Raw genomic sequence first — 12413 nt, forward strand, 5'->3', positions numbered from 1 at the left:
ACTGGGCCCAGGGCCAATTTATTCAGGTTGAAAGAAGACCCATATGCCAGAAGAGTCCTCAACGTTGCAAAGGCGGCAGCGGATCGAAAGAAAAAGTCAAGTTGCCACAAATTAGGGGACACAAAAATCCAAAAAAGGAAACATTTATCGTACAAAGAGGATGACATGCGGGACCAATTAGCCAGCGCCGGCTTCAACATTAACAAGGCGGCAGGGGATCCAAAGAAAAATTCAAGTTGCTAGAAGTCAGAGAGGCTGACATGTCAGACCCATTTGGAAGCAGCGTCCTCAACGTTAACAATGGGCAGGGGGTCCAAAGAAAAAACTAAGTATCTAGAAATCACGGGTGAAAAAAATCCAAGAAAATAAACATTTATAGTTCAAGAGGCTGACATGTGGGATCTATTTGTCAGCAGCATCCTCAACATTAACGAGGCGGTAGGGACTCGAAAGAAAAAAGGCAAGTAACTAAATATCAGGTGTCAAAAATAATCCAAGAAATGAAACTTTTATTGTACAAAGAGGATGACATATGGGACACATCTTGCAGCAGCGGCCTCAACGTTTCAAAGGCGACACATGATCGGAGAAAAAGTCAAGTAGCCAAAAATCAGGAGGGGCAAAAATAATCCAAGAAAGGAAACATTTTTTTAGGTAAAGAAAGGAAACATATATTGTACAGAGAGGATGACATATGTGACCCATCTTGTAGTAACGGCCTCAATGTTACAAAGCCGATAGGGGATCGAAAGAAAAATTCAAGTAGACAGATTTCACGAGTAAAAAAATCCAAGGAAAGGAACATTTAGTGTTCAGAGAGGCTGACATATGGGACCATTCTTGTAGCAGCATCCCTCTCTGTTTAATCAAATGGAAGGGATTGAAATAAGGGAAGTATCCACAATATTACGAGTAAATAAATAATGGAGATATCACACGTTTCTTGTACATATAGGCTGACGTATGGGACCCATTTTGCAGTAGCGGCCTCAATGTTCACAAGGCGGCAGGGTATTCAAAGAAAGATACAAGTAGCCAGAAATTAGGGGGGCAAAAATTGTCCAAGAAACAAATTGTTTATTGTATATAGATGCTGACATGTGGGACCCATTTGCAGCAGCAGCGTTGGCAAGGGATCTAAAGACAAAAGTCAAACAGGCAGGAAATCACGGGTTTAAAAAAAATTCAAGAACGGAAAATTTACCATTCAGAGAGGCTCACATATGTGACCCATCTTGCAGCAACGTCCTTAGAAGCCAACTATCCAGAAATCAGTGGTCAAAAAGAATCCAACAAAAGGAAAGGTTTATTGCACATAGAGACGGACATATGGGTCCCATGAGCCAGCAGCCGCCTCAACCTTACCAACGCGGCAGAGATCTAAAGAAAAAGTCAATTTGCTAGAAATCACGAGTGAAAAAATCCAATAAAGGAAATATTTATCGTTCGGAGAGGATGACATGTGGGACCCATTTTGCAGCAGCGTCATCAACGTTAATAAGACGGCAGGGGATCCAAAATAAAAACCAAGTTGCCAGAAATCATGGGTGAAAACAAATCCAAGAAAGGAAAGGTTTATCGCCCAAAGAAGATGACATGTGGGAACCATGAGCCAGCATCGTCCCCAATAATTCAAAGGCGGTAGCAGATCCAAAGAAAAAGGCAAGTATCCTGAAATTAGGGGTCAAAAATAAATCTAAGAAAGAAAACATTTGTAGTTCAGAGAGGCTGGCATATGGGGCCCATTTGCAACAGCATCCTCAACATTAACAAGGCGGCAGGGGATCGAAAGAAAATGCCATGTAGCCAAAAATAAAGTTCCCAAAAAAATCCAAGAAAGGAAAAGTTTATTACACATAGAGGCTGATATATGGGTTCCATTAGCCAGGACCATCCTCAACCTTAACAAGGCGGCAGGGGATCCAAATAAAAAGTCAATTCGCTAGAAATCAGGGGGCCAAAAAAATCCTGAAAGAAAATATATATTATATAGAGAGGATGTCATATGGATCCCATTTTGCAGGAGTGGACTCAAAGTTTCAAAGGTCTCAGGGGATCGAAATAAAAAGGAAAATAGCCAGAAATTAGGGATCAAAAATAAATCCAAGAAAGGAAAGGTTTACCGTTCAGAGAGGCTGACATGTGGGGCCCATGAGCCAACAGCGTCCTCAACGTTAACTAGGCGGCAGGGAATCAAAAGAAAAGGCAAGTAGCCAGAAATCAGGGGTCTCAACGTTAACCAGGCAGTAGGGGATCGAAAGAAAAAAGGCAAATAGCTCGAAATCAGGGGTCAAAAGTAAATCCAAGAAAGGAAACGTTTATAAATCAGAGGGGCTGACATGTGAGACCGATCTAACACCAGCATCCTCAACATTAACCAGACGGCAGGGGACGAAATAAAAAGGCAAGTGGCCAAATATCAGGTGCCAAAAATAATCCAAGAAAAGAAACATTTATCGTTCAGAGAGGATGACATGCGGGACCCATGAGCCAGCAGCGTAAACAGCAAGACCGAAAAAACATCACTAGAGACGTAGCCATCTAGGCCCTACATCCGTGGGGGTGTGAATTTGCGTTGACTTGGCCAGCCCATCATGTCTCAGGCCACCATGTGCGACGTTTTTCACGATCCCGTGGTGCTAGATGGCCTCAAAAACGAGAATTTTCTTTGAGATGCACCACAGAGAGAGCAAAAAATCATCGAGGATGGTGCATCAACAACCACGCCCGACTTGAAATTCGTCGCCCATGGAAACTTTTCTTATAGCGGCCCTCACTGCGTTATCATCATCTAGTTATGTAGCATAGAAAAATTAGGGTTTTCTGCTCTTATTTTCTCAAAGAACTCGATGGTCATGCTCATGTCTCGCAACGTTACTTCGTCTCGCAGCACTGTCCTTATGTTTGACACATCCCTTTTGAAATAACTTAGGCCTCGAACATCACCACCATGTACATCTGCTAGCGCACCCATGATTTTAGAAGTATTGATGTTTTGGTTATGCAATGTCTGAATAAGTTGGAATTCATCTTCAGGCACCCTCCTATGGGAACGATAGTAGCGACTTCTACCAACTTGCGAAACCATGGGATGTGTGTGCTCAGCATTGAAAATAGTGTTTGTCCAAGCTTTATCACGCCTTCCAACTACCATGTGTGCTTTGCAGTCATGTCACAGCACCTTGTTTTGTTGCCCCGTGTCTCTAACATCCATCATCACTGCAGCATGCTTGCTTTTTGATGTTTGTGCACTGAAAATGCTCATATCAGACTCTATAGGAGCATCTCGCGTACTTGTTGATTTGTTTGTTGCATTGATAGATTTCCCAGTATGAACACATTCAAACACAATGCTCAGCATATCTTCTTTTGTTGCACCTCGTGCTTGGCTGTACTTTGTGTTTCCAATATGTATTCTGAATCCTAGCTTGAATGCATACTCATTGTACACCTCATTTGCTACTTCAAGGTCATCGAACATCATCCCAACATACGGTACCAATGGCTTTGAGGAGATTTCATCTCCATTTTCTTCAACAGCCTCTGCAACATTACCACTCGTTGCGCTTTGCGACCCAGGTCTAAATTGAGGTGCAACATTTTCTTCGTGTATAACAATGGTGGATGGCGCAGGTGTAGCATTTCCATCTGCCATTTGATACAGATCGAACCCTCCGAGAATACTGTCAGCCACAAACCCCTGCAAATGTAGCATGATTTTTCCAGGTTCAAGTGTAGCAGCAAAAAACAACTACCCTTAATTTAATATGTTGCACATGTAATGCAACAATTTAAGAGGAAACTAACACAACATTGCATTGTTGCATGAACTTATCAGGGAACTAAATCAAGTGTAAAATGATTTTTTTCAGTATGGAGATTTTGGTCATGTAGCATACATTGTTGCATCAAGTTCTTTTGGATTTTATCACCATTTTTTTCTGTTTTTTATTAAATGCTATGTTGCAATAATGAAACATGTTTTAAGTATTAGTAGCACCAACTTGTAGCAGGATTATATCAATTTGGGGCAGCACATGTGTACACAGTACAATACTAGCAGAAACAAAGTAGCATGATCAAATCAATTTGTAGCACAACCTAACAAATGAACCTAGAAACCCTAGCAGCAAACGAGATCTAGACTCACCAAACGAGATGGATCCTCAATCTCTAGGTTCTGGGTGAAAAATTGCGGAGGATTACTGCAGCGGGCCTGATTAGGTTGTAGATCGGAGATCCTCCGGCGACACCGCTCGAAGAACCGGCGGTTTTCCACTGGCGTGGTGCTGGATTGGAGCTGGAGCTGGAGCTCGACGCAACGTTGGCACAATGTTGCTCACGATTGCTTTCCCCGATAGGGAAAAGGACGGAGCGGAGGACATGCACCATCCTCGACCACCAAAAAATGATGCAGCCGGCGCCATCGTCAGGCGCGCCGTCGCCGCCCTCGTCGATGTCGGGGGCGTCTGCATCGCGAGACCTATTCTTGATTAGCCTGGACGCGGTGTGGTGGCAATTCAAGTGTTGCTACAAACCAGCGTAAATTTTGCTACAAGTCGCCGTTATGGAAGCACGCGCGGGAATGAGGTTCCAGATTCGGTGATCTAACGGTCCTAATCAACTACATCGGACGGCTGGCAACCCAAGGGATAGGGGATTTGATCCCCCGGGGGACGCTCAGCGCTTCCCTTTTGATGAGATCTGAGATCTAGGGATTGGCCCGATCTCGCGATTTGACCCAAAATTCAAGGGGAAAAGGTGGGAGAGCGCGAGGAATACGAGGAACACCGACACTCACGCACGCACACCAACCCGATACACCCGATACTTACCCCCGTGGCTCGATGGACCACGCCAATAGAATCACCCGGAAGAGGCACGCGGCAGAATTCCCGGTGAGGGATTGGTGTTGGAGAAGAGAGATTGGTGAGGGAGAGAGAGTGTCTTGCACTAGAATCTCACTCAACAATGCCCAAATCAACAACAAGAGTTGCCTTGATTACAAAGGGATGCTTGTCCAAGATGGATGCTAACCCTAGGGAAACTAAGCTCAAAGTTGGTTTAAGCTCAAAATTATGTCTAAGGGGTAAGGGAGGGGTCCAAGGTCCTTATATAGGCATGCATGGCCAGCAGGGCGAAAAGGTACATAAATGGATAACTTAGGCAGTTTGGTGGAGAATTCCCGTCGGATCCGGTCCTGGGGCCGGTCAGACCGGGCCTGGCGCCGGCGTGTCCGGTCGTGGGGCCGGTCGACCGGGCGCCAACCGGAAATGTCGCAGATCTCCGTCCGGTTGGCCCCGGTACGACGCCCGGTCAAGACCGAGGGAAATCCGGTTGGGCGCCCGGTTGACCGGGCCTGGGACCGGATGGTCCGGTCGTGGGGCCGGTCGACCGGGTCCTGGGCCGGCCAGGTTCCTCTCTTCCTTTGAGCGCTTCGAGTGACGTCGGGTCCAGCTTCGTGCCCATCTTCATGTCCCTCTGCTCCTCTCCTTCCCTTGACCACGGCGTGTCCTCCTCTCCGGGGTCTTGATGCGTCTTGTACCTAATGACACAAAGCACATCGGCATGAGGTAGCATTCCATCCAAAGGTGTACCGAGATCAAGGGTGGTGAGGAGCGAGTTCACCTTATCATGTAGCGCTTTAACTCGAGCCCGCGTCATTGGTCCACTTGGGGGACTTGTTGGTCTTGATGTAGTGTCGTCGGTGAGCGGGGCTACATCATCTCCCCCCCCCCCTTGGGAGAGAGTCGTCATCGACTCTTGTTCCTCCTCATCTCCATGATAGGGTGAGAGATCCGAGATGTTGAATGTGTTGCTCACCAAGTACTTAGAGGTTGGTATGTCGATGACGTAAGCGTTGTTGTTGATGCGCTTGAGGACCTTGAAAGGCCCATCTCCTCTTGGCTTGAGCTTGGAATTGCGTTCATGAGGGAACATTTCTTTCCGAAGGTGTAGCCAAACGAGGTCTCCTTCTTCAAACACTCGTTCCTTCTTCTTGGCGTTGAGGCGGTTAGCTTGGCGAAGTACATGCTCTTGTATGGTTGCTCTTGTGTCTTCATGTAGTTTCTTCATGGCGGTGGTGCGCTTGTCGAAGTCCATGTTGGTTCTTTCATGAAGAGGTAGTGGAAGGAGGTCGAGCGCCGTGTGCGGTTCGAAGCCATATACGACCATGAACGGACTCCGTGATGTTGTGGAGTGCTTGGCTCAATTGTAGGCGAACTCCGCGTGGGGTAGACACTCTTCCCATGACTTCAAATTTTTCTTCACTAGTATGCGTAGAAGGGTTGAGAGGCTTCGATTGACCACTTCCGTTTGTCCATCGGTTTGAGGGTGCGAGGACGATGAGAACAAGAGCTTCACTCCAAACTTTGCCATGAGCGACTTCCATAGATAACTCATAAACTTGACGTCCCGATCCGACACAATGCTTGCCTGTATTCCGTGTAGGCGAACCACTTCCCTGAAAAACAATGAAGCAATGTGTGAAGCATCATCGCTCTTATGACATGGTATGAAATGAGCCATTTTAGAGAACCTATCCACTACCACAAAGATCGAATTATGCCCATGCTTTGTTCGTGGTAAGCCTAGTACAAAATCCATGCTTATATCCGACCAAGGAGAATATGGAACCGGTAAAGGCATGTAAAGACCATAAGGGTTGGTGGTGGACTTAGCTTGAAGGCATGTAGTGCAACGGTTGCATAGGCGCTCCACATCTCGCTTCATCTTCGGCCAATAGTAATGAGTGGGTAGCATCGCAAGTGTCTTGTCACGTCCAAAATGGCCCAAGAGACCACCACCATGTGACTCTTGTGAAAGCAACTTGCGAAGAGAAGACTCGGGAATGCAAATTTTGTTGGCTTTGAACAAGTATCCATCATGCAAGTAGAAATCATCAACTCCTCGATGAACCGAACACTTCTCAAAGATTGGTGCAAAGAAAGAATCGGAAGAATAGAGTTCTTTGATCTCCTCAAGTCCCAAGACATGAAAATCCAAACGAGTGAGTAAAAGGGTGAGTTTGCGGGAAAGCGCATCCGCTACGACATTGTCCTTGCCCTTCTTGTATTTGATTACATACGGGAAGGACTCAATGAACTCAACCCATTTTGCGTGTCGTTTGTTCAAATTGTGTTGACTTTTCAAATACTTCAAAGATTCATGGTCGGAATGGATAACAAACTCTTTTGGCCAAAGATAGTGTTGCCAAACTTCAAGAACACGAACCAAAGCGTAAAATTCCTTGTCATATATAGGATAGTTTAGGCGTGCGCCATCCAACTTCACACTATAATATGCCATGGGTTTACCATCTTGCATAAGGACTCCACCAATACCAAGTCCACTCGCATCACACTCAATCTCAAAAGTTTTTGCAAAATTCGGAAGGACGAGAAGGGGAGCTTCGGTAAGGCGTTTCTTCAACTCATCAAAAGCATTTTGTTGGGCCTTGCCCCACACAAACGGAACATTCTTTTTGGTAAGCTCGTTTAAAGGGCAAGCAATGGTGCTAAAATCTTTCACAAAGCGGCGGTAGAAACCGGCGAGTCCATGGAAACTTCGAACTTGACCAACGGTGGTCGGCGTAGGCCAATTATGTATGGCGTCAACCTTCGAAGAGTCCACTTCAATGCCATTGGCGGAAATCACAAAACCAAGGAAAACCATTTTGTTTTGGGCAAAAGTGGATTTGGGAAGATTGGCATAAAGCTTCTCATGACGCAAGATGCATAAGACTTCTCTCACATGTTGCACATGGTCCTCGAGATTGTGGCTATAAATGAGAATATCATCGAAATAGACAACCACACTCTTGCCAATGAGAGGACGCAAGATGTGATTCATGAGACGCATGAAAGTTGATGGAGCATTTGAAAGACCAAATGGCATGACAAGCCATTCATAGAGACCAAGTTTGGTCTTGAATGCCGTCTTCCATTCATCACCAATTGCCATGCGGATTTGATGGTAGCCACTACGCAAATCGACTTTAGAGAAAATCGTGGCACCGCTCAACTCATCAAGCATGTCATCTAAATGCGGAATGGGATGGCGGTAACGAACGGTAATGGCATTGATGGGGCGGCAATCCATACACATTCGTTGCGTCTCATCCGGTTTAGGAACAAGAATCACGGGAATGGCACAAGGGCTAAGGCTTTCTCGCACGTACCATTTAGCGAGGAGATCTTGTATTTGGCGTTGAATCTCCTTCGTGTCTTCGGGGTTGGTGCGGTAGGCGGCACGGTTTGGAAGCGGGGCGCCGGGTATGAGGTCGATGCGGTGCTCGATGCCCCGAAGCGGTGGAAGACCATGAGGTAGCTCGTCGGGGAAGACGTCTTGGAACTCCTTCAAAAGAGACAACAAAGACGAAGGAATGTTGGTTAAGTCGTTAGTCTCCGATGACGGGCCCTTGCAAATTAGCACATAGTGCAATGTGGTGGATGGGTTTTCTTGCACTTCTCTCCACTCGCTTTTGGTGGCTAGGAGGACGCTCTTTCTCTCACTCATATAGGGCTTGTGGCGCTCACTCTCCTTTTGGTGGGTCGCTCCCTCTCCTCTCAACTCACTATGGTGGGTGTGTTGTTGTGCCCTCGCTAAAGCCTTCGCATTATCCGCGATGATTTGGCTAGGAGTCATTGGGCGAAGCTCAAACTTCTTATCCTTGACCTTGAAGGTGTATGCATTGGAGAATCCGTCATGTATAGCCTTCTTGTCAAATTGCCATGGGCGTCCAAGCAACATGTGGCACACCGTCATGGGCACCACGTCACACTCAATAGTATCTTCATAGGGGCCGATCTTGAAGTTGACGGTGACGGTATGTTGTATCTTGACATTGCCTTTGTCGCTCAACAATTGGATATGGTAAGGGTGAGGATGATTGCGAAGCGTGAGGTTGAGCTTCTCACACAACTCGGTGCTTGCCAAGTTGTGGCAACTTCCTCCGTCGATGATGACCTTAATTGACTTGCCACTAATTCCGGCATGGGTTTGGAAGATGTTGCAACGTTGGTCGTCCATAGCTTGAGGTTGAGTTGTGAGCACCCTTGTGACCACAAGAGAAGGGCTTGGATCATGCATGCATAAGAGAGGGTCTTCTCCACTATCTTCATCATAAGCTTCTTCATTTGCGACGGCGGCTTGTACCGTAGCTTCATATTCGCCTTCACTTAGCGTCTCTATGTCGCCATTCTCCATAGTGATCATGACCTTGGTGTTCTTGCACTCGAAGGACTTGTGGCCTTGTGTGCCACACTTGAAGCAAGTGACATTAGAGGGTCCCGTAGAAGCCTTTGAGGAGGCGGTGGAGGACACCGTTTGCTTCATGCAACTTTGGATAGTCGGTTGCTTTGATGGTGTAGAGGACACGGCGGGCTTGACACTTGTTGAAGGAGGTGTTGTAGCGAGCTTGGAGGTGAAGTATGACTTGGACTTGGAGTACTTGATGTCCTCATTCACTTGGCGCTCGGAGCAGCCGCCTTTCAGCCATAAGAGGCGACAACTGAACAGCTCGCTACCGACGAAGCGCCGTCGAGGATGTGGTCCCAAATACTGCATCAGCTGAACTTCCCCATCGTGCAGATCTCCGACGAGGTGCTCTCCAACCACTCTTTCCTCCATCTCCATGGTGGCAAAAAAAAGAGTAGAGAAGTAACAGATCTTGGAGTATTGCGAGCTTATTTGGGAAAGAGGTCCGGCCAAATCCGCCACCGTCCGCCATGAACGCCGACCGGAGAAGCAGGTCCTCCATGTCCTAAAGCCACTCGCCCGGTGCTAGGAGCGAGCTCAAGAATGGTTCACCTCAGTCTCCACCTAGGTAAAACCAAACCAGAACCTAAAAATAGAAACCCTAGATCTAATCCTAAACCTACTGCTACTAACTACTACGGAGCGAGGAGCGAGCCGGGACATCCAGGCATGGGGACATCTACATCGACTCTCAACAGGGGCGGTGGAGAACGAGAGGACGAGAGAGTTGAAGAGACCCGTCCTCCCCAACTTCTCGCGTTTTCAGCCCGACCATTGTACAGATCTAAAAGGAAAAATGAACGAGTGTAGTTGATGCGAGTAATTCTGGACAATAGCTAACTCCACGATCTTATTAAATTTTTCAGTCTTTTATTCTTTAATTTTCTAAATAGTAGGCCAAGTCCCGCGATAAATTAATAACGCTTCATTAACGGAGGATACAGAGTACTCAACACACAAAAACTATCAACACAGAGTGAACTAGGCATCGGAATGGACTGTAACAAGCAGCACAGCCAAACAGAAAACAAGAAGCATCTAAAAGCTTAGAGCCCGTAAAAGTGCAAACCGAAAACTCGAGTTCAGTCTTCTAAAAACATATCTACGGGTCGCAAAACGGCTGACGCGGAATAGATATGTAAATTAAAACTGAAAAATAAAATATTCAAAAAATCATCTTCTTCTTCACAAGAACTGTCTGCGCCGCTGCCTAGATCTCCCCACGCGGGCCGCGCCCTTGGTTACAGCCACGAGCTTGGGGGCAGGTGAAGACGGCCGCGCACATGAAAGAGCCGACCGCGGACGGAACCTGGGCAGACTATGCACAGCAACGAGGCCGGCTCTTGGCCCATTAAACATCAATACTAATCACCATGATTGCTTGCTCCGCCCGCGGACGGAGCCCGGGCAGACTCTATGCACGGAAACGAGGCCAGCTCTTGCCCCATTAAACGTTAATACTAATCAACGTTGCTGCTTGGCCGCGCTGCTAGCTACTGTTGCTTGCTCCGCCCGCGTGTTGCTGCTTGGCCGCGCTGCTAGCTGCTGTCGCGCCCCCTGCTGTACCCGCCCGGAGCGCGCCGCCGCCTGCAGCCACGAGCTTGGCCAGCAGTGCATTATTTTAACAAAGCAACCAGAAATCAGCGGCTGGAGGCGGTTGTACGGACGGCGGCGCTAGAAAAGCGATGAGAAATCCGTTCAGTTTTAAGCCTGTAAATTGCCCTTCGGTCTGTATTATTAGGGGTTGAGTGTTAAACTTTTCGGGCCCTGAAAAAGTTTTTCGGGTCGGACAGCGAGTTTAGCCACTTTCGATCTGAACCTATAAATCGGCCGGAAAAATACGATTTCGGCATGATTTACGGGCTCTGCTAGAGATGCTCTAAGAAAAACTACGCCGTTGAAGATGGGGAACACGCTGGACGCCAAAGCCACCTCTATGTCATCGGAGGGAACCCCTGTTCCTGGACAAACAAGAGATGCTGACAACGGTGGGCTAGAGCTCTCCTTAGTGCCCGAGCCAGCGCACCAGCAGACGTTGCACCATGTCAAGACGAGTACACCACCATCACAGGCATCGTCTCCCAGTAGCTTCATCGCCACCGGCAACACCACCGCTGACTAAGGAACAAAGCATGGGCTCTAGGACGGCGCCTTCAGTAAGGAAGTGGTACCTAAAGGTTCCGCCATCACCCAATTCAAGCATATCTAGGGTTTTCACTCGGAGCAACATGCGCGATATAGAGGAAGTTGCGACGGCGTCTTCAAGAAGAAAGCGGCGCCCACGGGCGTCGCCGCCGGCCCCGGACACGCCGGGCAGGTTTTCACCTCGGCAAGAAGTCTGTATCCGAACCCGAGTGTGGAGAGCAGCTGCCAACCACAACCACTGCAAATACTACCCCACTCATCGCGACCGCAACCACCAGGCAACATCTAAGCCGCGGCCTCCGCCGGTGCGCCACAACTCCCACCAGCCAAGGCCATCGCCCTAGCATCCAAAGGGGTCCCACCTTCGCCGGTCGTCAAAGAAGACGGGCTGCTCTGCAAGGCCAACCACCCTAGCCACCGCATCAAGTACAACTCCGTGGCCACCTTCCCACATCATTCTCGCCGTCGCCCACACCGTCTTGCTCCACCCGACGCATGCCATCACAGCGGGACAACCACAAACGGCCAAGAGCCACCCGAGTTGTCCCCGATCTGAATCTGGCTAGTTTTTGAATCTAGATATGGAGGCAGGGGCACCAACAGACATGACCACACACTAGCTCTATAGTCGTGCTGGAGCTCTCCTGTGGCTAGGATCTATCTACCCACTGCTCCAGCAGCCGCAAAACACCGCAAAGATGCCACAATCAGAGGGAATGGAGCTACGCAGGGTCAGAGAGGAGAGGAAGGGCTTGAGGAAGCCCCCCCACCGCTGCTAGCCAAAGGAGGTAGATCACCGAAGGAGGGGTGCCTAAGCTATGGTTCGAGTCGCCCGCACGAGAGAAGGAGCATAGCATTTTCTGATTTATTCTTTGGCAGCAAATGCAAAAAATATTTAATTTCACTTTTTTGTTAAATGTGTTTCCTTTTGAAGAACATAATCATTTGTGGAGATAATATACTTCCTACCGACGTGATGTTGCTTGAGGTAGGAAAAATGGCCAGGTTTC

The sequence above is a fragment of the Lolium rigidum genome, chromosome 2, assembly GCF_022539505.1.
Source record: "Lolium rigidum isolate FL_2022 chromosome 2, APGP_CSIRO_Lrig_0.1, whole genome shotgun sequence".
NCBI lineage: Eukaryota > Viridiplantae > Streptophyta > Magnoliopsida > Poales > Poaceae > Lolium > Lolium rigidum.